This window comes from Protopterus annectens, chromosome 12.part0, assembly GCF_019279795.1.
Source record: "Protopterus annectens isolate FY-2018-M chromosome 12.part0, PAN1.0, whole genome shotgun sequence".
NCBI classification, from domain to species: Eukaryota; Metazoa; Chordata; order Ceratodontiformes; family Protopteridae; genus Protopterus; species Protopterus annectens.
In genome coordinates, this window is record NC_056746.1 from 740,616,813 (window position 1) to 740,643,262 (window position 26,450).

Here is a 26,450-nt window from a genome sequence, read left to right on the forward strand (position 1 = left end):
TGTCGCAAGGGGCAGGATAGCATAACAGTATGCTGCTGTAGGCCCAGGGCCAAAAGCACACTACCTACCTAGGACGCAATGCACACCAATTAGCACATTGCAGATGGAATATGTGAGGTGGAATGAGCGTGCTAGTGACTGGGTACATGTTGTGTACTGGTGTGATTGCTCACCATGACTGTCTGTCTGTCATGGTAGTGTGTGTCCATGGTGTGAGGCCAGAGACAGGTGTGTGGGGTATTGCAATCAACACATACTACATTGCCATATGTTGTGCTGTGTTACCCTGTATGTCACTGTGGTGTAGGTAGGGTTATGACAAGTAAGAGTAGTGTGCAGTACCAGTGAAATATGTAACGTGCATTGTGTGCAGTGCATGGGCTGATAATGTTCGCCATACAGTACCTTGATTCAAACCCCCAGTGTGGGGTCGTGTATTGTACCTGGAACAGTGCGTTGACTGCTGCAGTATACTAGTCTGTTGTATGGAGTGTGCCAGGTACTGTTGCACAGTTGTCGGATGAGCACTGATATCTGGTCATGTACATGTGTATCCCCCAATAGACAGACAGATGCTATATATGGTGCCTAAGTTATATCACTGCAGTCAAGTATAATGTGTATTATGTGTGCTATAGTCTGCTGACAGATATTGCTGACAAATTTCCCTTCTCATTTTCAGGGACATAGTTCACCAGCGGAACCCAGTCTACTCCGCTGCAGAAGAGGAGGAAATACACCAGAGCCTGGTGTGGGATTTTGCTGTACTCTTTTCCCACACCAGCCAGAACCAGCAGGAGAGGGCTGCACTGTGGCAAGACCTGGTCCATTGGGTAAATGACATAGGCACATATATCCAGACATATCAGCAGGTACGCCATCACTGCAGTGATTTAATTAGAAATGTCCGTCAGCGTGCATCAGATATCCACAGGCAGCAGCTTGCCACAGGTGGTGGGGTGGCTAGACATCCCCTCCTCACCAGACTGGAGGGACTACTCCTGAGTGTTGTGGCTCCAGCACAGCAGCAACAACAACAGCATACATGTGTAATGATGGAGGCTGGAGCCACACAGCAGCAGGACACAGAGCGTGCAGGTAACATACCATGTGTATAGTGACCATTCTGTACACTGTTAGGTTTTGCATGTGTGGGGTGTGTCCTCGATTTGTAGCTGTTATCTTGGTAATTATTGTGCATTAGTGATAACCTCACTATCTGCAGTACACCTGTGGAAGCTAACTGTTGCACTACTGAACTGTAACATGCCCACAGTATCAATGGCACAGTTGTGCCCACTGACGATGAATGTCTCTTTTCCGCAGGTCCCTCTGGTGTAACAGCAAGGCAGCCTATCCATGCTGGTGAGTGTGTAATACCATTACCTTCACTACTCTGTATACTAATAGTAATAATAGGCTGAAGCAGTAGTGCAATGTGTTTGATTGCAGGTGTGTTTGTGTCTGTGGGTTGATATCTCATATACTGAGGTGTGTGCATGTGTGCATGTGCCCATATGTGCATGTGTGCATGTGTGCATGTGCCCATGTGTGCATGTGTGCATGTGTGCATCAGTGGTGGCATTGTGTATACATTGTAAACTGTGTTTCCTGTCTTACTCCCACAGGTTCTGGTGCTGCTATGGTGTCATGCAGCAGGGAACCTGAATCAGCTGCTGTGGATAGTGATGATAATACCTGTGTAATGGCACAGGTAGGTGTGCCAGGGTCCATCATTGGTCAGCCAATTGACACTACACAGCTGTTGACCCCATCTATGTGCACAGTCATCCTGCCAATACATCCTTTGACACCAATGTCCCTAGGTGATGGACAGGATACAGTGGGCACTGAGCAGGGTAATGTGGTACTGGTGGCACATGCATCCCCACACTGCAGCCATGGCCAGGGCCCTGACATGGTACCACACAGGCAGACGTCCATGGGTTCTCGTGGGAGCATCCGTGGGTGTACCGCCCCTGTCAGACGTGCCCACAGAGGTCTTTCAATCCCAGCTATGTTCCGGGCTGTAATGCAGGCACAGTCACGTATGGAACGGTACACCAGACAGGGTCTGAGGGAGCTGAGAGCATGTCGCACAGCCATGAGTGACAGTATGCCTGATGTTGCAGTTGCCATCAGCAACTTCACCGAGGTCATTGACAGACATTGGGGGGGGCATTAGATCTGTTCCACAACTATATGTCCATGAGCCAGGGCAATGGTGGACGGTTGAGGCATCGAAGTGGCCATATGCCAGCAACAGCAGCAGCTGGCAGCCATCGTGGATGACAACAGGGCTGCGGCCACTCACATAGTGCCAGCAGCAGCCCCAGCAATGCTGGGTCTGTGCTGTCATCGGACCACCCCAGGAGACCACGTGCACATGGTGCTGGACAGTCCCAACAGGGACCTGTCTCCATTCAATGAACACCTGCTTCTGATGACAGTACCCAGTCTGGATTGGTACCTGATACAGTCTGTAGCAGCCCTGCCAGGCACAGGTACCATGTCTGTGGCCACAGACAGTGATCTGTATGTCCTGGCAGGTACAGTCTGTGGCTGTCCACAAACATCTGTATATGGCAGCCATGAGGTGGGACTGTATGCATTCATACACACATGCAAAGTGATAACACCTAGGGCTACCTTATACACACACACACTGCATCAACATTGCCCCATCTTGTACTGCTGTCCCTCACCAACACACACACACAGTCATGTCAATTGGTTGTATCAGTGGTAGACTCAGGCATACGAGGTACACACCCTGTGCATATGATGAAACTGTGCCACCTCCTGCAATGTGTAAGATCAGTGCAGGAACAGGTTAACATGGTGCTGATGCACAGGGTGACTACCTAGACATATTGTAATAGTATGATGTTGACAACAGTACAGTGTAATTATAGCATTGTGGGTATATACCAGCATGCCTGATGCAGTTACAGTATGAATGTCATTGTATTGTTTTGTACACCCATACTAATTACCACAGTGTTCTGTCTGCACATCTTTGCATACTGGTGGTGAGGCTGTGAAGGGATGGCCACCTACATAGGTAGCACAGGGGATACAACAATGTACATATTGATACTCAATGATGGCCATGTCATCTGCAAGTTGCATGCTGTCCACACACGACTCTGCAATGCAGATGTTTCAGGATGTTGATATCTGTGCAGTACTACACAGCAGGTTCAGGGCTCACAAGAGCACACTAGCACTACAAGGTCACATTTCATACCATGCATAACAGCACCAAAACACAGAACTAACTATGACAGGAGGGAGAGTGTCCATACATGTCAAGGATACTGTGGTGCCAGGACAGGTAACATACATCATACTATGTCTGGAACTGCTGAGTGAGGGCTCAGTGTCTGTTATTTGAGATGTGTATTATTACAGGTATGAGCACTTGGGTATCAGGCCAGTTATTCAACATTACAAGGTACGTGGTCTATACACTTGTGGGGTTGGCTGGACCCAGCCCATCTGACCTGGGAATGTCTGGGTACTGGCTTAGAGTGCCTGCATATATGCACTGTTACATACTGGAAGTCGTACACCTTGTTTGTTGTAGCATAGTCTACATACAGGCCTGCTGACTGTAGCTTTGTTTGTATGCATGTTTGCCTGTTATGTTCCTGAAACACTGATTCCACCTGCGGTGCAGATATACAGTGCCTCTGTGGATCCCTAGTGACATCTGTGTTGCTTACTGTACTGATGTCCATGTGTCACTTGACAGAACGTCACTGTTTGACCTGTTTGCATGTAGCTTGCCTGTAACACATTGCATATGATGTACCTCACATTTGCTCAAGACAGCATTCATATATGCCAGCACTAACAATTCAGGAGCACTACACCCTCACATAGTCACCTGGAGTACCTTGTTCTCCATTGGTCCTATGTGTCGTTATTTAGTGTGGGAGTCACAATGCTATGGTAGCATGTGCAAAGGTCACCTGTCAATCTACTCTCAGGTCCAGTTGGTGAATCTGTGAGTCATGTGGCAATGTTACAGCTGCCTCATGTACACAGACAACCCTCTCCCCTTCCCATACATATACAACACATGTGAGAGATGCAACCACATAGCCAAACTGGGGACTAAGCTCTGTTTACACAGCACTGGCATTCACTGTCAGGTGGAGTGGGATACTATAGTGAATACAGTACCAGTCTCCCATAGACCTGCCACAACCACAGTCCAAACACAGACACACACAGGTACATTATTGGGCTCTCAGAATAACATCCTGCCTGAGCAGCTGACACCTGCAAAGCAGACACACAAGCAAACATTACACCAGAGCAAAGCACATGCGACACATAGCTCACAAAGCCTGTCTGCCAAACAGTGTCAGGCCATATGGCTAGACAACACACCTGCTACAGTTGTATGAGTTACCTCTATTGACACGTACACGGTGGTCCTGCTCTCAGGCTGAACAAGGTGACAGTCACGCTGAGCTGCCCATCGGGCACTATGATCCACCACATAACACAAGAAAAGCAGTCACTACAAGGCATGTAGCAGTATGACTCAGTCATTGTCTGTGCCAGTGTGTATGACCTCTGACGCACCTCCCTGGACTACATGTTAGGGGACATGGAGGGGCTCTCTGAGGTTGTGGCACAGGCTGGTATGACCCTGGCTTTGGGTAGCATCTCACCCTCACCATGAATGCTGCCACAATATGTGGACAGGTTCATCAGTTTCTGCACTTAACGTATCTTTCAGTGACATCCAAAGGGGGATCCAATGCCTGTCAGTGTGGGATTACATGCTGGACATGCCGCATTGCTTTGCTTGGGACAGCTTGCACCTGTCACCCATGGGCCGTTGTATATTGGCAGAGGCTGTCGCTACACACATACTGCCTTTGTATACAAGGCTGACATTACATAGCCACCTACACAGGTAGCACACGGGATGGGACACTAATAGCAATGCTACTCAACAGCAGCAGTGTAAACCTCAAGATGCATGCAGTGGAAACTGTCCTTAGCATGGGGGACAGCAATATCCGTGCAGTAACAGACTCCTGGTACAAGGCTCCCAGGTGCACACCATCAGTGCTAGGTCATTCCTGATACCATGCTTGTCATCCCCTACACATGCACCAAAACAGAACAGGGGGGGATGTATCCAAAGGCACCTCAGATACACACACCCCCAGGCTGGTGGCACTGCACAAAGCATCAGAGCCTCTCCATGTGCAACACACAGTGGGTTAGACTGCCTGCAGGTTCATAGCCTGGTGCACACCACACTCCCATACCCAGGAAACACACTTGGCCTTCCTGACAACACTGGGAATATGACGGTCTCTACACACACCATTATATGGTTGTACTGCAACTACCCAAACATACAGTGTGAGCATTATTCTAGCTGCAAGACCCTATCTGAAGGTGTCTTATCATTCATTCCCTGCATTGCTATGGAACAACTTGTTATCACTCCCACAAGTGGTGACAGCATGCTGCACCTGTTCATCACCAACATGTGGTCTATATGCTCCAGACCAATCATGTATCCCTCGCTGGTGGGATGACACCATCTACAACCCACACTGTATAGTCACATACCACATGCAGCCTCTGCACAGAACACCCCAGTCATACAGTTGTTTGATGCATATTCCATGTATTCACATGAGGCAGGCTTCGGACATGGGAACTCTTGCAGTTCACAGGTACATATGTGTAGGTGGCACACACATACATCATGTGTGCATTGACATTACTGATATAATGTATGTCGTGCAATATTGGGAACAACACCCCACACACATGGACAAACTGTGTGACAAAATTACACATGGCATTTGTAGGATACAAACCCCTACCTAATTATGTTAGATTACTTGTGAGAGTCGCATTAGCAGAGCAGGCTATTTGCATTACTGGGGGGGATTGCTTTCTCCTACTGTACTTATAGGGTGCTGACATCATCAGTGTTTAGACAGTGGAATATGCAGCATGTGTTGTGTAGTAAAAGTTGCCAAAAGGGACCTTTCTCATATACATGGAATTGCACACACTACTCCACCATACACACACACAGTCACACACACACTGGGCACTTGCAGGATTCAAACCCCTACCTAACTATGTTATGACACTAGTGAGAGACGCATTAGCAGAGCATGCTATTTACATTACTGGGGGGGATTGCTTTCTCCTGCTGTACTTATAGGGTGCTGACAACATCAGTGTTTCAACAGTGGAATATGAAGCATGTCTTGTGTAGTATAAGTTGCCAAAAGGGACATTTCTCATACACATGGAATTGCACACACTACTCCCTTATACACAGTCACACACACACTGGGCACTTGCAGGATTCAAACCCCTACCTAACTATGTTATGACACTAGTGAGGGACGCAGTAGCAGAGCATGCTATTTGCATTACTGGGGGGGACGGCTTTCTCCTGCTGTACTTATAGGGTGCTGACATCATCAGTGTTTCGACAGTGGAATATGCAGCATGTTTTGTGTAGTATAAGTTGCCAAAAGGGACGTTTCTCATACTCATAGAATTGCACACACTACTCCTCCATACACAGTCACACACACACTGGGCACTTGCAGGATTCAAACCCCTACCTAACTATGTTATGACACTAGTGAGAGACGTATTAGCAGAGTGCGCTGTTTGCATTACTGGGTATAATCTCTGCTCCTGACATATGTATAGTGTGCTGACATCATTATGGATGAAGAGGTATGTACATCTGTTACTATCCATCCGTAAGGGGGAGAGCATATCTATGCATTAACTTTGCACAGGCACAGTGGCCTACTGTACTGTGGAGGCAGACACCAAATACACTGTGGATAGCCTTCTGTATTCCCTAGGGACAACGGTCAGGTATTGCACTCTACAGCCATATGTTTACCTGTCAGATGCATGTATCTGTTGCTCATATACTGTTTGTGGGTCTTTATTGCCATAGCCTTCCCTATCTCTATAAACAACGTGTGTACTGTGGGAGATGTTTGCATATGAGTGGGATCCAGTACTTTACTTATGTCTCTGTTGTAACTTCACTGTGTGCACTGGGCAGATGTCTGTATTGTGGGAGGTTCCTGTGTTAACACATAGAAATGCCTGATATGTGTGTGCACCTGCTGAACTGTGACATGGCCTAAGAGTGTGAGCATGCCCAGTTCACAGTTTGTATGGCTTCTTGACTGCCACATCTCATTTATCTAAGTGTGCAAGCATGTCCAGTGTGCCTTTTCCTTATGTTTGAATCTGTGGACCACCACATTTCTGTTTGTTTGTGGACACCATCTATATATCACATGTACAGTTGAGTGTTGGACATCAGGTTGTGTTCTTACTGCCCAACTGCTGTATGTCTGAACCTAACAGGCATTATGCTGTGCCTGCAGGGTCACCATGGGATAGTTTGCATACAGTTGTCATCATCCTTTCCTGCTGACCAAACAGTTGTATTGTTGTATAGTGTACTGGTGCAAAACTTTCACTGTGGTGGACAGTATAATCGTTTTCAGTCCTATCACTGCTTGTAATGTTTATAGTGAGCACACCAGACTGGTTGAGGGCCAGTTGTGCAGATATGACCATGTTGCATTTTGTTCAGATATGGACAGCTTAGTACATGATTGCCCGACATTGTTAATGTATTCCACAACTTGTGTGGACAGTGACAAACAATGGCCATGTGCCCTAGTCCATTTGTAATGCTAGTCAGAGAGTGTTTGTCGTTCAACACACATTTACTGGTGTTTGCCATGACATATGTCACAGTTAGTGTGCTGTGCCTCTGTCTACCCATGACATACAGGTGATATCCAGGGTACACCTGCCATCACCCATCCAGTCATCTTGATTCCTCTGGATGACAGTCACTGAGGGACTCCCTGGATATCCTGTAGTGGGAGTTTAATCATGAGTGGAGTGAGCTTCTGGGTTGTGGACCAATCAGTACAGCATGCCCTGTTTATGTCTGTGCTGGGGTTCAGGCCTGTCAGCTGCATAGGCCACCAGCATTCAGTGTTTACATGATGCCACATGTCCATTGATACCAGGTTGATCATGGCTCTATACATCAGGCACAGTTCACCTCCAGCCAGGCAGTATGGCACTGTGTGGAGCTGCAGTTACTTTACTCAGGCGACACATGGCATCTGTTACAGCTCTGCAATCCTCCTGGTGGGGTATTTGTGTGGTCATTCCAGTTGCTGCAGGCATCTGCTATGGTACATCCCTGAAGGGCCACTGTACACAATTGTGAGGCTGCTGATGGATGACTGGGGAGGCACATTGACCTACCCTAACCAAGCTGTGCTTACCTTCATGATTAGGTGGGTATATGGTATGTTTCTGTAACCACTACAGACACATGGTTGTCACATGCAGGATATGTGTCACCTTGTGTCCCCAGGTCTCTTATTGCTCCTGATGTACTTACTGGGTTAACACCTATGTGGTAATTTCTGGCCATGTACTGTGTTTCCACAGGGGTTGACTATACCCTATTCTGCATTTAGCTTGTTGACATGGCTGTGGCACCACTTGTGTGTTTCTATGTGTGCCTTTTGTAGGTTGCTTGTGTCAGCTGGAGGGTCCAATATGGTGGCCAGTTTGTTGTCCTCTGCAAACCTGTTCAGACAGAGTCCTTCCATGTTGGCCTGTACCTATGTGACATATATAGCATAAAAGAGGGTTCCCAGGACCATGCCTTGTGGGATGCCAGTTGTACCTGGTTTGCAGTCTGCCATGGCTACAGCATGTCTGCCAGGTCAGTTCTGTCCTTGAGCTGGTTTGCAACCCATCTACTTGCATAGGGGTTTATAGTTAGGCTGGTGAGCTTATCTGTACCGCCAACTAGGGTATTGTATGGAAGGGTTTAGCAAGGTCCAGATAGGCTGTGTGATCAACATTCCCCACATCACTGGGCTTGGTGCATGTTTCACATGAGTCAGACATGTGTACAGGTCAGGAACTGCCCTATGACAGCCAGACTGGGTAGGGTCCAATGTCTGTAGGTACCCAATCTCATTATTCATGGGATCCATGATCATCCTCTACATTACTTTGCCAACCTAGATATTTGGGGTTGAGAGGTGATAGTTTGCAGTATCCACTCAGGCACCCCCTTTGTGGTGTGGGACCACTGTTGCTGTACACCGCTCTTTGGGTACATTTCCTGTGGTAGGGCTGATAGTGCACAGTAATGCTATTTGCTGTTGCATTCTTCTTACAGTACTTGTTGGACACAACCCAGGACACCATCTGGTACCATTGATGCTGTGTGCTGTGCTTTGTGGATGCTGGCTGTTACCTCAGCATCTGCTATGTCAGGGGGCCAGCACTCTCCTGGGATAGATATTTTACAGTTAGGTGCTGGTGGGGAGTTTGCAAAGAATATGTTAGGTAGGATGTTGGCAATGTGTGTGGGTTTGGTGTATTGTTTGTGATATTAGAGTGCTGCAGAGCATATCTGTGGATTACCACCATGGTTCCTACCATCAGGTAGGACAGCTGTGTAATAATCCTTTGTGTCCTGCACAATTTGTATCATCATAGGTTCATAGATTCATACTAGGCTATCTGCCCTGGCCTTGTTAGAGCATGGACAGACTGTGTGTGGGTCTCAACACACCTTGCAATGTGCATATCATGCCCATGTAGGGTTTACTTTCCTAGATGTGACACAGGGATGCCCCCCAGTGTACACCTGCTAACTCCCATGCACTTCAACGGATTTCTCCTGTTGAGTTTGTGTGTGGAGCTCAGCCTATCATGGACTGAGATTCTGTTCCAGAGTGTCCTGAGCCTCTGGGTTATGGATCTATCCCTTCAGCACATCCTAGTAATCTATGTGTAGAGGTTCAGATATCTCACTGTGGTGTGTCTGCTGGATTTGGGGTTTCTGCAGTGGAGCATGTCCATTCATTCTGGATTGGGCATGGCCTTGTACATCAGGCATACATCACTTCTGACTGTGCAGTATGCTTCTGAATTGGGCTGTGGTTTCTTCAGCCAGGCTGCAGATGTCCAATGTTTGGACCCTTTATCCTGTTGGTGGGGTACATTTGGGGTCTTTCTGACTGCTGCATGTGTAAGGTAAGGTACATGCGGACTGGGGCATATTTGTCATGTATGGGCCTGATAAGGGAAGGGTATGAGGGCACAGTGACCTCTGTAGCTCTACATATGCATCCTTTCATATTAAGGTTGGCAATATAGCAGGTCTTACTGGCCACCTTGGCAATGTGTGTGTCACATGACAGGTTACCGTCCACTTGTGTCCCTAGGTCCATGACTACTTCTTCCATACATTATGGATTGCCACCTATGTCATACTTTGTGTGTGCCTTGTTTGGTATTTGTTGGGACATTCATACTCTGACGTGTCTTCAGGAAGGCTAGCTAGGGTACCTGGGTTTGTGTGTGGGGTCTGTAGCAGGCTTCAAACAGGTACACAGTTTGAGACAGTGTTACTTACCCGTGGATAGTCCATGCTGCTTCTTGCTGTGGTACCAACCTGGGGGTGTGGTTATTCTTGATAATTACTGGTAGCCACACTCCTATTGTCGTGTGTTCCATGTTTTGGAGCTGTAGAGCATGGTATGAGGCATAACCTGGTAGTATTAGGGTGCTCTTCTGGCCCTTGCCCAGGTTTCTGTTACAGAACACATATTACCATTCTCCATGCTGTGGTGGGTTTGGTCTGCATGCACCTTGCAGGTTAGACTTCTGACATTGGGTAGCATTACATCCAGGTTATTATCCCTTGTGCTACCTATGTTGGTGGGTTTGTGTTTCCAGACTTACCTATTCCAGGCACAGTGGGGGTGACAGCAGCCTTTGCCAGTATCTACACAGCCAGGTGTGCTGGGTGCATGCCATCCCTAGCAGGTGGGGCATCATGTCTTCCTCGGCATGTCAGCCCAGGCTGTCAGCCATGTGCTCCCCCTTGCTAACGGCAATACCTCAGCCAATTATTGTACTTGATCTTGTTGTTTTCATAGTGTGGCATCATGCTTGGTGAGGGTGAGATGTTAGGTTGGGTCTTCATGTTTGCATATTCTAGATGGTGTTACATTGCTTAACACATGGCAATCATGCCTCAGGTGGTGCTTCAGGGCTGCCTTTGTCTGATGCACATACTACACTACCTGTACATGTTTGAGAGCGGGTTATGTCATTTTAGGCATCCCTGTTACTATATGAGTGAGTCAGAGAGGGGTATCAGTCCCAGGGTTCCTACTGAGCCAGGGTATGTGCTATGTGTTGCCTCTTTGCCAAGGCCAGGGCATACTGGGCATGCATCCTTCTGCCTACTGGGGCAGGCTCAGGTTGTTCCTCCTCCGAGCCATGCTCTGCCTGTGATGGCCTTGGCAATGGTGGGGGGCTGTTTGGCCCGACCCTATGCTGGTCCTGCTGCAGCTGTTTTCACAAGATCATATTATGTAGCATAGCACATACCATGACAATTTTGGTACATGTAGTTGGTGAGTACTGCAAGTCTGCACCAGATGTGTCCAGGCACCGGAACCGTGACTTGAGCAGCCGAAACACACGCTCTATTACATTATGTGTTTTTGCGTGTGCCTCATTATGGCGTTCCTGTTCAGGTGTGTGTGCGTTTCTGATGGGTGTCATCAGCCACGGCTCCAGTGCATAACCTCCATCCCCCACTAGGTGTCCATGTGGGATGTCCCCATTGGCAAATGTCTGGTACAGCTGCGTCAAATGCCAGATATGGGAATCATGGTAACTCCCAGGGCAGCCAGCACACACATTCATTATTATGCCCTGGACATCACACACGACCTGGCAGTTGATGGAGGGGAAGCCCTTGTGGTTAATGTAGGCCTTACCTCGCTCACCGGCTGGTGTTTTGATGCGTATGTGCGTGCAGTCTATTGCACCCACTACCTCAGGGTATTCCGCTATTTGCTGGAAGAGACGCATATTGCTGGCCAATACCTCATGGGCATTGGGGAAATATACATGATCACCGACATTGTGCTGACATGGCATCCAGGAACTGGTGCAGTACCCTGGAGGCTGATGCCTGTGATATCCCCATCATATCACCAGTTGGTCTCTGGAAGGTACCTGTTGCTAGTATTCTTAGGCCAACACATACCTTGGTTTCCACTGGGATGGGTTCCCCTCTGTTGGTTCTGTGTGTGAGGCATGGCCTGCACAGCTCGACAATTTGCTGCAGGAGGTTTCTGTCCACTCTATAGCGCTCCACTATCTTCAGCTCATGTAACCCCTGGTAGGTGACCCTGGGCCTGTACACTCTTCTCCGTCTCCTCACTGTTGGTTGTCTGCCAGCATTTCCATTGTCACCACCCTCAGCAAGTCTCCTATGTCTCCTTATGACAGCTATGGCAGCCCCTAGCATGTTTGGTCTGAGTGCAGCTTTTTCAGTTTTCACTTCTACTAGCTTACTCCTGTCCTCCTGTATCTCTTGAGAGAAACATACTGCAATGCTGTTTGCAGTGTTTTAAGTGCTGGGCTGGGCTTGTATTCTGCCTGTGTAATTGCCTGCTTCTAATTGTTTTCACCTGCTACCTCTACAGGTATTCCCTACTAGTTTCCTACTATTTCTCCTACTTCCTTTTCCTCTCTGTTTTTTCAGGGGGGAGCAGCGCGCATACCAGCGAAAACATGCTCACAGTGGCTACCACGTGCGCACACATGCTTACACGGACTAGATTCTGCTTATTCAGGTTAAAACACATGCACACCAGTGCAAACAGATTTACAGAGCTTTAAACAGGCTCCTACATGATTACTCTGCCTTACACGCGAGCACTCTGTCTTACTCGCGCCTCCCAGCGCACACACGCGCATGCACGTACAGCAAGAAACTTTGGTGTTGGCCACAGTGTACACCTTCCATTTCTTGACTTTCCCATGCTTATCTGTTGATACTCCTCTTTTTCTGCTGTGTGATTGATATGTTTCACATATCACTTTGCTCCATTGAGCTTGCTTTCTTCCTGACATTCCCCCCTGTGATGTCACCTATCTCCTACTCTGTTACTCCCCCTTATCTAACTCTTACACTACACGGACTGTGCTCATTTGCTATGTGACAGTGTGATTCACTATCCTACCATTCATTTACATAGGATTGCCTACTAATGCTTAGTTACATGCCTTACACTCAGCTCCCCCCCTTAGCAACCACTAGACGGTGGCCATGTTGTTTTTGGTGTGCTAGTTCCTGCATTGCAAATCCATGCATTACATAAAACCCACATTTGTGGGTTTCTAACCTTCATTTTTCAGTTTTATATAGCGCAGCCCGTTTGCGCGGGGCTGCGCTGCGTTTAAACATCGCCACTCTCCGAAAAAAAAAAAAATTTGTTTTTCATGTTTGCATCGGTTTACCATGCCAATGGCCACATATTTGGCCATTTGCATGCTGTCTGTAACATTTGAGCACTTTATTTGGAGCTGTCATGGCTCTGTTGTGTTATTTGCAGTAACGTACTCAGTTGTCAACTGAGTACATTTCTGCAACTAACACGACTCTTAGGCTGGTTTCAGCTTCCTGGATCGCTAAGCTACCTCATTTGCATGCCTTTTGGCTGCAACTGGGGTGATTAGCATATCCACGCCCTGCCCATGTAAGAGTCGTTTTAGCTTTCTCTTACACAGGATTTCGGCCTGTTCCTGGATCGCGATGGCTGCATGGAGTCTTACACGGCTCTTAGACTCCGTGCAAGCCATCATGAATCCTGCCCCAGGTTTGTGTAGATATTTTTAGTATAATCTAATTTGATTACAGTATCCGAGGTTAGCTGATGTCACTAGGATAATTTATCACCCCCTTTGTGGAGCTAAACTGCTTTCCATAAAATTTTGTAAATGTATCTATAATCTGTTGTGTCTGAGAATATGTTCTAGAATCTACTCGTGCAGTTTATCAATTTGTATGTGTTTACTCCTACCACATCTTATATATGTATAAAATGGTTTTCTATCATGCTCAATATATTTATATAAATTTTCTTCAACTTTTTATTAATCTTGTCTCATGCTGTATTTAATTTGTCTGCCCAGCTTGTTTGTTTCAGTTTTCAAAGTCATACTTCAACATCTTTTACATTTTTGTATATTTTTTGTGTCTCACCTTATCAAGTATCTTGGTCTTCTGGTAATAAATCCTCCTGAAGTTGTGTGCCTTGGTCCTGATGTTAAACTTTTTTAGATTTTTTGCATTCAAACAATATTCCTTCCATATTCCTTTTGCAGTTTTTCCACTGAATGCATCAGTTCAATTAGTTTTACACAGTGATTGTTTTCTTTCCATACAATCTGTTATTAATCTTCTGTGCATTGGTTTAGATTTCAATATGGAAGAATTATCTAGCAAAACGTTAACCTTTATAACCCCATGATCACTGCACACAAACAGTAGTAAAACTTGACATGAAGTAACATTAATTTCTTTAGGAACACAATGTCTGTACTCACACTATACTTTCTGAGGCCCTGGTAGAACATGACTATGCATGCAGTACAGCCCTAGATATATATTTGGCTGCACCTAATGGCACACCAGCATCATGTGGAGGATAGACAGCAAGCCTCCTCAGCGCACCTCTACCAATCCTGCAGTGTGGCACCTCAACCTCATAATGGGTGCAGGGACAATCCACCAGTTCTGCATCTGTAGTAACTACATTTCCCTGATCAATTGTGTCACCCTCAACCTGTTGTATATCAGAGGTGTCCATGTCATGGGCATCCATAGGTATACTGACTGAGTCCTAAATATGGGCAGGGGATGTATAAGCTACAGTCTCAGTTTTACACTGACCCACTGCACTCCAAGACTGTGCTTCTTCATTGTCTTCATTATCATTTTCATTAGAGGCTAATGATCCTCTGACATCAGCTGGTAGGACTTCCATAGTATCACTTTCAGGATCATTTATGATAACAAGCAATAAACACAACAGATAAAAATATCCAATGAAATTGATCAACACTTTTTTTCTTTCACAAAAGGTATTTTAGACTATAATAGAAGATAAAGCAATACAAATATTATTTATTTATTTATTTTACATTTGTTAACTGGGATAGTCCATTTGAGCGTAATCCCATTTTCAGCATAGGTCCATGGAGAAAAGCTCCAGACATACAACTTACATATACATTAATATAAAAAGGAACAAATACATTAATATGAAAAGAAAAATTCAAATATACAATTGGCATCTTAGGTATAACATCAAAATTATAGGAATAAGTAATAGTATACAATGATATATAAATATCATAAAAATTGTATAAGAAGGAGTGAGTTATTTATTTTTTCATGAAAGGTATTTGAAAGTATGTTAAGCTTTTTTAGTCAGGTTAGCATGTATAAATATTACTCTCAGACCTGAATCTACCTTACAAACATTAATAACAATAACAAATGTGTGCTTATCATATGCAGGTATCTTGCAGACTGCAATCCAGACATCCCTGTATGTAAGGAAGGGAAAGGAGAGAAGGCTGATAAGTATCACAATGTAAAGGGAACAGTAAATAGAGAACAATCCACTTTGCATGTGTAGATTAAGAATGAGCTCATACAAAAATATACTTACCAGTTGAATTTCCCCAAAACACTCTTATCTATCTTTCTATTCCATATAGAGATGTATACAATGACATTTACAATTGTTTTTATTTTGCATATCTGGAAGTTCTGCTTGAGCCAGTCTGAATCTGTCATTCACATCAGCACAAAATCAAGGATTCTGTGTGAACCCTCTTTCAAGCTATCTGAATCTCTGACAGTAGACAGGAACTCTTCTGTTTCAGTTAGTGGTGATTTGGGAGCAGGACCACCTCTGGTAGCCACCTGTTGTTAGGCAACTACAGCCACCATACAGCAGGCACAGATTATCATATCATTGCCGTTGTCATTTCAGGGAGTAACTTCTCCCATGCCCTCCATCAGCATTGATGTCATTGACCATCTGTTCCCATATCCTGTCAAAGGCAGGTTGGTCACCTCTGCCTCTTTCAAAGATAAAAGCTCCATGACAACATAAGGCCTGGATAATGACCTCATTTTCTGCATCAGTGAATGATGGCTTGCGGGGTACAGATTTCTTCTTGAGTGTCATTTCCCTGTATGAGATGAAATAGAAAGGCACAAAATTAAATCTGTAATAGAAGGACAGAATGGTTGTGAACTCTGTTATGTATGAATGTATGCGTCCTTCATGCACGTGACAGTTTAAAAAGTAATGCTCGTTATGACTACACACAAGTTGAGAAAGCCCCCACCAACAAAATAACAATAAATATAACAATTCTGTAATGCAGACAAAAGTTGTGTAGCTGTGCAATGCATTACAGCATTAACAATACTAATTAACAATGTACAAGTAGAAATGGAGAAAACTATTATAATGCCACCTCCACTGGTGTGGAGGGCATCCAGATCTATATCACACCTTTACATGTTCTTTGGGCTACACAAGTAAAAATAACTGACCTTGCTTTGAAGTCATACTGCACTCTTCTGTGAAAAACTGTTCAAATTCCAAAAAATAAAACCTGCAAAATATATGTCAAGTAGCATTCTTTACTAAATTCTGCAGTTAAGACAAATAACTGATATGCATGTGCTATGCTAATAGTAAAAGATAAAGAAACAGATAAAAAATTGGTTTGTACTGGGCATTGCAATTCATCCTTAATGTTATACTAAAAACATTCTATAAGAAATAGCAAGCAAGACAAAACAAAGAGCAAACAAGAAAGCAGTTTAGAAAATAGATACATTTCAAAAGTGTGTCTATTTAGCAGTATCGAGCTCTCTGGATCCAAACAGTCTCCCAATATGATTCAAGTTCATTAGCTACATGATTACCTTTATATAGCACAGAGTCATCCCTGTGAGCACTGTGAGCAGGCAAATTAGGTGTTAAATTATTACCATTCTTAAATACCACAATCTGCACTAAATGCAAAGAAGGTAAGTATGGTATAAGGAGCTAAACAATTGCATGCAAACATCCTAGCACTGCAAGGACAAGCATTGAGAAGTGTTACCTGCTAATAGCTTGCAGATGTCTATGACTAATCTGACTGTAGGAATAAACAGTGCTTCACAGTCTCCCCTTTGATATACACTTACTGAGAGTGTGTTAGGAAGAAGAGGCATACAAAAAGTCTGAAAGTACATTGAGTTAGTAGAGCAATATTTCTAACATTCTAATCCTGCTTTATTGACTACAGTTACTGCCTCTTATTAAGAAATGCTGTGCATATTCAAGGGAGTACATTAAGCACTAATATAGATACCATATGCAATAAAAGTCAGATAGCATTGTTGTTAAGAAAATATAGATAGATAAGGGAATGAGGCACCATAAAGAAAGACAGGAATACACCTACATTGTTTGTGGCCTTTATTTAGTATTGTGTTAAGTGCATGGGTATCCTAACTACTGCCAATATCCCACTCATCCAGACATTTACTGTCAACTGAGAAAGGGCAATTTTTCATAACTTGTTTCTCTTGCACTTTCATTGTGACATGATACAATGTCATATTTTTCAGTACATCTAAATAATCTTACTCTGTGCTTATATATATTACTGTCTGTGGCAAATATGGCAAATTATCTTAAATGATTGCTCTTAATACCATTGTCTGATGATTTAAATTTGTACAGCTTCCTGTTGCAGGATAATAAAGTTGAGGAAACATCAGTAATATACATTTAAAGTACTTGTTTCAAAATGTGTCTTTTTATTTTTTTTATTGTTCATTTATCTGCCATTTGGCATTGCACTCCTTTGACTGGCAGCAGTCAGTAGCGTTGAACAGAAGTTCACTTCCCAAAGTAAAAACTGATTAATTTAATTTAGAATGTAATATCCTCTGTAATATTGTTAATTTGTCTCTATTCATATGTATTTGTATGTCAGTTTGGGGCTTTTCCCCTCGGGTCTCCACTGAAAAAGGGTAATTCTTACCCAGCTGGAACAACCCGGTTAACAAATGCAAATAAAAGCAAATAAATAAATAAATAAATAAATGTCATCAGTAGAGCAATTGACACTGGCACTGGTGCACTTTCCTTAGCACTCTGGACAGTAAAGAGTGAAGAAATTCAAGCTTTTACAAGGCTATCTCTGTAGCATAATGTATAAATGTATTGAGTTTATAAAACCAGTACAGGTGACACAGTGCTTGAAACCTGTTCACAGATCGTTTTACTAAGGGAGCTCATAATAAACATTGACACTCAAGAAAGACCAGTATTGACTAAAATTGGCAGCCAGGTATATCATTTGAAATTATGTTAATATTAATTGTCTGTGCTGTGTGAAAAATGGAAATATTTCTGCTCTTTTATGTTCCTTTTTCCATTCCAATGGCATTACCTAAAGTCCTGATATTGTGAAATGTAAATGATAGTAGTGATGTGGCAAGATGTGAGAAGGCTGAATGTGCCCATGTAATGCAGTAGTAGTTCTGCTCATACCAGATATACACTTTGACTCATTTCATTCTCCTTTAAATAGTTAGGGGAAAAAAAATTCTTAAAGGTTTTTACTAAAAATTGCCTTCCACATTTTTGTGCTACTTGGAAGCATGCAATCAACTTTTACTGCCTAAAGAAAAAAGTGAAGAATTTAGTTTTCCTTGCCTTCTGTAGCACACATAAGCCTAGTGTCAGTGCACAGCCGTTAACACCCTGGATAGTAATGACTGCAGAGAATGCACATGACAGATGTCCAAGTCTGTGGCACAGGGTGTAAATGAAGTGAATTGAGAGAAATAAGACAGATGATGCCGTGTTCAAATCCTGTTTCTTCTTCATTCGGCTTTTCCCGGTTAGGGGTCACCACAGCGGATCATCTATCCGCTCATGATTGGCAGTGGAGTTTTACAGTGTCGAGTTGCCTGCCTGGCTCTCAACCTTCCACAGAAGGCACATGCACACACTCACACCTAGGGCCAATTTAAAGTGTCCAATCCACCTACAGCATGTCTTTGGAATGTGGGAGGAAACCGGAGCACCCGGAGGAAACCCAAGCGACTACAGGAAGGAAATACAGACTCTGCACAGAAGGCACCCCAGCCGAGAATTGAATCAGAGAACCTCTTGCTGTGAGGCGGCAACGCTAACTGCTGCACCACCATGGCCACCCGTGTTCAAATCCTGTTTACAGGTCCTAGTTAACTTATTCTCAATATGTTTTTTTCTTTTTTCTTTTTAATTTGCAACCTGTATTAGGGGGTTCACTACTGAAGGAAAAAAGTGCCAAATTTAGTTTAAGCTGCCTTATGTATCACAAACATGTCCAGCAATGGTGCATGGATGCCTGCAGTCTGGATTGTACTTAGTGGCTAAATTCCACATCTCAGATTAGTATCCCTGTGGCACAATGTGTAATTGAAATGAATTGAAGGAACTAAGACAGGTGATGCAGAGCCTGAATACAGTTAATTATTAATTTTATAGAGGATGGTATAAATACATATTTGCATTCATTTATTTTTCTTGCTTTGTTTCTGTGTGTAAAACTCCACTGTTCTCATGATTGCTAACAGCATGTGCGCTGTCTGTCCACTTTCACATTATTTGTCATTAATTACAAGTATGTTAATGTGTTCCACAAAATAAAGTTATGATGTTGCAAGGAGATGTGAGAATGATGAATGTGTCACTTGAATTCACTTCTTGCACCAGGCATTGCTAAATATACTTATTGATTTCATTCATTATACTATCAGCTTGTTTCACTCTTGTGTATTTTGCAATCTCTTTTGCATTTGTGATGTACTGGGCAGCATGCAAACATAGTTCACTGCCTAAGGAAAAAAGTGAAAGTTTTAGTTTGAGCTGCCATCTGTAGCACAAACATGCCTGCCAGCAGTGTGTAGCCTTCAGCACAATGAATAGTACTCAGTGAAGAAAATGCACCAGCCAGGTAACTTTGTCTTTGGCACAAGGTATAAGTTGTAAGTGAAAAAGAGAAAGAGAAAAAGACAGCTGATGCAAAGTCAGAATCCACTTAACTAATAGATTTCCAGAGGGTGGTCTGAATTCATATTAACTCACATTTTGTGATATCATTTTGTCGTTTAAAAATCATCTATTGTCAGTGTTGCTAACAGCATATGAGCTGTCTGTCCATTTTCATATTATTTGTCGTTAACTACAAGTATAATAATGTGTTTCGCAAAGCAGATTTCTTTTGTTGCAAGATGTGAGAAGGATGGATGTGTCACTTGAATGTGCTTCTTGTTCTGGTCATTGCTTTATATATCCTTTGATTTAATTTCATTTATTGTCAGCTTTTATCTCTCTCATATACTTTTTCTAATGCCTTTTCCAATTGTTCTCTGCTTGGGAGCAGGGACACATGGTTTTGCTCTTTATATTCTATAGCTAGATAGGTAGGAGGTTTGATACTCAACACTGCGAAAATTGTGTGCATGTAATGTTTATTTCTATACCCACTTCCTCTGAGGGGATTTCATTTAACTTTGCACACAGCTCCCTTATCCCACTTTTAACAGAAACAGCCCCTCTGCAACACACTGATGGGGTTATCCTATCAAAAGTGCACTCTTTCCACTTAAATGTCAAACTTCTCCTATGGTGCTTGTGTCTAATGCTGTGCTGTCTAGGTTGTATTACTAGACAGAAGGTTTGAAATTCAATGTGGGAATCTTGTGTATGTGACATGGGGTTCATAGAGTCATGTGAGCATCTCCTCCAGCCCAGTTGTGCTCAATAAACTTGTACTCTGGAGAAACATTTTAAATTGCTAGATGACTCCACCTTCCCCTTAGCCTTCCTTTCCCACCAGCATCTTCTCTACAACACACTGATGAAGTCATTCTTTCTAAAGCACATTTTCACACTTTAAAAGTCAGATTCCTATGGTGCTTGCATTTCTTTCACTGTTCTCTAAAATGTATAACAAGGTATATAAGAGGTCTGAATATAGCAGTGATTAAGTTCTGCAACTGTATATGTAATTCAAAATAAATTCAGGATTTGTTTGCACACATTTGCAATGGCAACATTTGCATCTCTATACGACTGTAAAAGTCATTTTTCCACACACATTTCCTTGATAGTACACTGCTGAAGTTATCCCTTCATGCATGCTGTATGCCTCACTTGTACTCAGAATTCCCCTGTGGTGCTGCATGCTGATACTCTGCTATATAGATTGTGTAATTAAATATGTAGGTGGATTAAGTCCATCCTTGCTTAAATAGTGTGACTGTGATTACTGTTATATGCAGGTGGCCACCTTACAACCACCTTTATGTACACGTCCACTTATGAGATGTAGTTACAGTGGCACAATGTTAAACTAGCAAATTATAGCATCCCCAGGGAAAATTTTTAAATACATAATGTCTAGTTGTGTAGTGTTATTATGCTCTTCAGCCACCATTAAGCATGAACATCCAACTAATAAACATTGGTGATGTCATCTGCTCAACTGTGGACTGCCACTGTTGTACCGCAAAATGTTGTGTGGTGTTTACAATTCAGTCACTAATGTTTAGCTTGTCATCTTAGGTAGTTAGTTCAAATCCAGCAATGCTCTTCAACCACCTTTAAGCATGAACATCCAACTAATAAACAATGGGTATGTCATCTGCTCAACTGTGCACTGTCACTGTTGTACCGCAAAATGTTGTGTGGTGTTTGCAATTCAGTCACTAATGTTTAGCTTGTCATCTTAGGTAGTTAGTTCAAATCCAGCCATTTCTGCTCAGACTACTTTGTTTCAGTTTTATTGTGACTGTACATGTCACTAACACTGTTTCAAACACATCTGCTGTGTATATATATATATATATATATATATATATATATATATATATATATATATATATATATATGTATATATATGTATATATATGTATATATATGTATATATATGTATATATATATATATATATATATATATATATATATATATATATATATATGTATATATATATACATATATATACATATATATATATATATATATATATATATATATACATATATAGATGTTGATTCCTCTTACAAAAAGCTATAATAATTTCTCACATAGCAATGTTTTTATTCAGAGTAATGATGTTATGTGATAATATAATAAGTGTTCTCCTTTGGCACAGTGTAATGAGACAATATTTTGCATGTTGTTGTCTTACTACAGCAATTACAGGCACACATATCCCATGAAATAATGTGATGTAATGCCTTGAAATACTGACATATCCCACAGTTGTAGCAACATTTCTATCATGGTGCATTCATCCTCTACAACATCTTGTATTTTCTGTAGTCAAATGCTTAGATGTTCAACATCCGCAGTCAGTGACTCTTAGCATTGTGTGATCTTATACTGTAATGCATATATGGCATCCTCCTTAGTTATAATGCATACATTCACAGTGGCAGAGGCCACCCCCATCCCTTTTATCTCAAACAGATTGTTTACAACACATATATATGATGTAATAAGTTAGCATAGGTGGAGTGTCACACACATGTTAAGACTTCCACTATTGTGCTTGTGGTCCACCCACACGTCATTAGGTAGTAGACTTACATAGCTTATTGTTCAATTTCTGAGAAGTGCAACATTATATGAATGTACTATTTATTTGTATCCATTTTTATGTTGGACAATGATACATAATCACATGTTGTGATTGCACAGCAGTGAAATGGTTATTCGGGGCATGTCATGCTGTGAGTACTCCTGTGGCATGTGTATTGAGTAATGGTTTGTATAGCAGACCTACACAGATAGAAAGTGGTTTTGTTCTGCGACAGTGTATGTACAACATGATGGAAACAGCTTCCTTGGCAAAGAAGCATTGATATTGTACTGCTCACTGCTAGGTGAACAGTAACATGTGCAACACCTTTTCAGCATATTGACTAAATCAGATTATTCAAATTATACTTATTTCTTACTGCAAAAATTGATTTCAGTTATTTCTGATAGCTTCTATTATTGTCTACTTTGGCACATGCAGTCAATACAGAGGTCTGTAGAGAGGCTAGTATCATATGTAGTGGTTTGAATCTGTTAACATCTGTCTGTCAAACAACTGTGCTAGAGAACAGTGGCTTACACACATAAAATAGTTATGGCACAGTCAGAAGAACAGATTTTTCAGGCTATTGTCCTATAAGGTAGGGCATCTATAACCTTTATGATAGGAAAGTGTTGTAAGCCCTTCAAGGGTGTTCTTCATAGCACAACCGATAAGTGTATTTCAGAGGTGTCCTTGATTGGTATGCATCTCTCTGATACTATCCAGGCATGTGTTTGGAAATTTACCCCAGAACTTCCCCTGTACTACTAAGAAACAGAGTATAAAGGATTAGTCTAGATAAAATCACTTTAGTTAGTAGATCTAAGAGACTCTCTCTCTCTCTCTCTCTCTCTCTGGCACCCATCTGATGGATGAATGTTCATTTGAACATGAACATTAATCAATTCTCTCAGAGATACCTTTCCAGCCTTCATATGCCAAACCCCTTCATCCATACACTTACAACACAACTTTATCTTTACCCGTAACCTCAAAAACTTCATCCCACAAACCTTTTCCAATAGCTTAAAACTCATGAACTGGAACCCTTTAAAAACTCTTCCTGTTGCCAATGCTGTCACTTACTTTAACACTACTTTCAGTAACTTACTAAACTGATGTGCTCCTCCCAGATCTAAAGGAGTAAAATCCATTTCTGCCCCATGGCTTTCCAAAAACATATTTTCCCTTATGCATTCTCGTGACAAATCATGGAAACTCTATCAAAAACATAAAACACCCACACCCTCACTGGATATAAACAACTTTGTAACAAAGTTAAAAAATGAATTGCCTCCAACTGTAAATCCTACTACTCTAAGCTTTAAAACTGTCAAAAATCCAATCCCAAAAAGATTTAGAATAATTTCCCTTTCCTCCTCAATCCTGGCTGGAAAAATAATCCCTGCCCTGACCCTGGCTCCCCTGACCACATTATAGCCTCCAAATTCAACTCCCTTTTCATAGACTCTACTGCCAACTCACCATTTCTTTCCCTCCAAACTCCATCAATCCTTCCAATCCAATTACCCACAACTCACCCTCTAACCCCCCACCTCCCACCCATCTCTCTTCTCCTTCAAAATCATCCCAGTCTCCATTAAAACCATGTTCCAATGCCCCTGATAACCTTCCTTCTAACTTCCTTAAGCTAGCTGCAGATGGTATCGCCCTCCCCATTAGTATACTAATAAACCATTCTATACAAGAATCTTATGTACCCCTCCTCTGGAAAAAAGCATTTATTATCCCCCTACACAAAGGAGGTAACAACACTGACATCTCCAATTTCTGTCCCATTGCCATCCTCTCTCCTTTCTCAAATATTCTTGAACAAATGTATTCACCTTCAACTTCTACCCTACCTACTTGATAACCACTTACTTATACCATCACAACATGGTTTGAGACCAGGACACAGTACCACCTCAGCCCTACTATCCTTTCTCGAAAATATCAACCACCCCCATGATTTTGGTAATATTGTATCCACTCTCCTCTTAGACCTTTCTAAGGCCTTTGATACAATAGCCCACAGCCTACTTCTTTCTAAGCTCTCACAGCTTCAGCTCTCTCCCTCCTCTTTGAATTGGTTTTCCAGTTATCTTTTAGATTGACAGCAATCCACCATATGGAATAATTCCATCTCCCCCTACCTTAACACTCAGACCGGGGTCCCCCAGGGATCCATCCTGGGTCCACTTTTATTCAACATCTTCATAAATGACTTCCACCAATGCCTACTCATCACCAAAGTAGTACAATACGCTGACAACTCAACCATTATTTGCTCTGCAGAATCCCTTCCTAAGCTTATACAACTAACACAGTCTGCATTCAATAGCACTGAGTTATGGATGTAAAATAATCAGTTAGCTCTTAAAGCATCCAAAACCAAAATCATGGTCTTTACCTCTTCTAAAAATACCAAAATAGATACAAACACCTTCACTATAGTTCACCAAAATAAAACTCCCCTTGAAATAGCCTCCCAAACTAAGCTTTTAGATGCTCTTATCAATGAACAGTTAACATTTGACCTTTACCTCCAAACCAACATTAAGAAAGCACACCAAAAACTAGGAATGTTCTACCACCACAATCATTACCTCACACCCTCGACTAGGCTTAGCCTCTCTACCACCTACCTCCTCCCCTCCCTTATGTATGGAGATCCTCACCTTACCAACCTGCAAGCAACCCTCAAAGCTAAACTAGCATCCTGTTACAATAGAATCACCAAATTTGCTACCAGATCAAAATACCCTTCCCACCACTGTGACTCCTTACACTCTTTGAACTGGCTAGAGCTCCCTAACTAGCTATCCTTCATCCAGCTCACCACTGCCCACAAGCTTATTTTCAACCCTTCTCAATTCCCCTCACTCTCCTCTATCTTCACTATGCATCTTCTTTTCTGAACCCTCAGATCTAATAACCAAAATCTCATTAAAGTGCATAAGCCATCACCCACCCCTGGGTAACTTCTTCTATCCTTCTCCCTCACATGTAAATGCAGGTCTTTACTAAAATACAAAATTTCTTGTGAAATAATGTTAGTGCTGTGAAATGAGCATAAGAGCTTAAGGTGTTGAAATGTTGGTTTATATGGTTAGAGTTTGTACTGAGTTGGCATTGGTGGTAGTCATTTATTGGTGTGTTGAAAGTCAAGATGTTGAATAAAATGGGACCCAGGATGGATCCCTGGGGACCCGGGGAGAGTGGGGGTCTGGGGAGTAAGTGGAATTATTCCATGTTCCATATGGTGGATTGCTGTCAAAGATAACTGGAACCAAAAAAGAGAGCTAAGGAGGAGCTGAGCTTTTGCTTTTTTTTTATGCTGCTGTTTTTTTTCCCCAAGATGATGTATCTATCTATTGTATTTAGAACTCAACTATCTCTTCTTTTTGCATTAACACAATGTTCATATGTCTGTTGTACTTGGAGCTTTTCTCCCGGGGCCCTCTAAAAAAATGGACATATATCCAGTGGGATCTCGTTAACACAAATGTAAAATAAAAAAATAAAAATAAACTCACTTCCTCCCTACATCTGTATTACACAGCATCTGTTCTCCTTTAAGGCATTGCTCCATTCCCATCTCTCCTCTACCTGGGAAGGCTCCTGCTCTCACCCATCCTAACTCTTTCTCCTACTACACCTTCTACACCTTCACCTACTGCCTTCCCTATTTCGGTTATGTAATCTGCCTCTTATACTTTATACTACGTACACTCCCCTCGTTAGGATCTACACTGCTGATGTACCAATGACCTTTATTGAATCATAATATGTTCTGACTACGGTGCTTTTTTTCAAGTTTCTATAC